Raw genomic sequence first — 452 nt, forward strand, 5'->3', positions numbered from 1 at the left:
GTTGTATACATGAAGCTAGAGAGGTTTATTCCTGAAGAAAACTAAGGGAAAGGTCACGTTCACATGGGTTTTCTCACTCTGGAAGTGTCTATCATCTCTTCTGTACTAGAAGTTGTGCTAATTCCCAACAAGTACTATAGGAATTTCCATAATGGATTTCCATGAGCAAAAATGGCTCTGGAAGTCTTTTTGTTGCCATATTAGCAACACTGACAAACAGGTTTGACTACATGTCTTTCCACGAGAGGTATACAATTTGTCAGTCCTGATTATTTCTGTAAGCAAACAAGCTGAAATGCATATATATTTAACTATAATAATGGGCTTCTCAGTTGTTTGTCAGGACTTAATATGCTGGTGTTTTCTGTATGTACCAGTTGATCCTCCCTCTAACCTTTGAGCCCGGTGGCCAATTTCCATCAAACTTCACAAGGGGTAGCAGTCTCGGATAT

Source organism: Pygoscelis adeliae, unplaced genomic scaffold, assembly GCF_000699105.1.
Source record: "Pygoscelis adeliae isolate BGI_AS28 unplaced genomic scaffold, ASM69910v1 Scaffold58, whole genome shotgun sequence".
In the NCBI taxonomy this organism is placed as follows: domain Eukaryota; kingdom Metazoa; phylum Chordata; class Aves; order Sphenisciformes; family Spheniscidae; genus Pygoscelis; species Pygoscelis adeliae.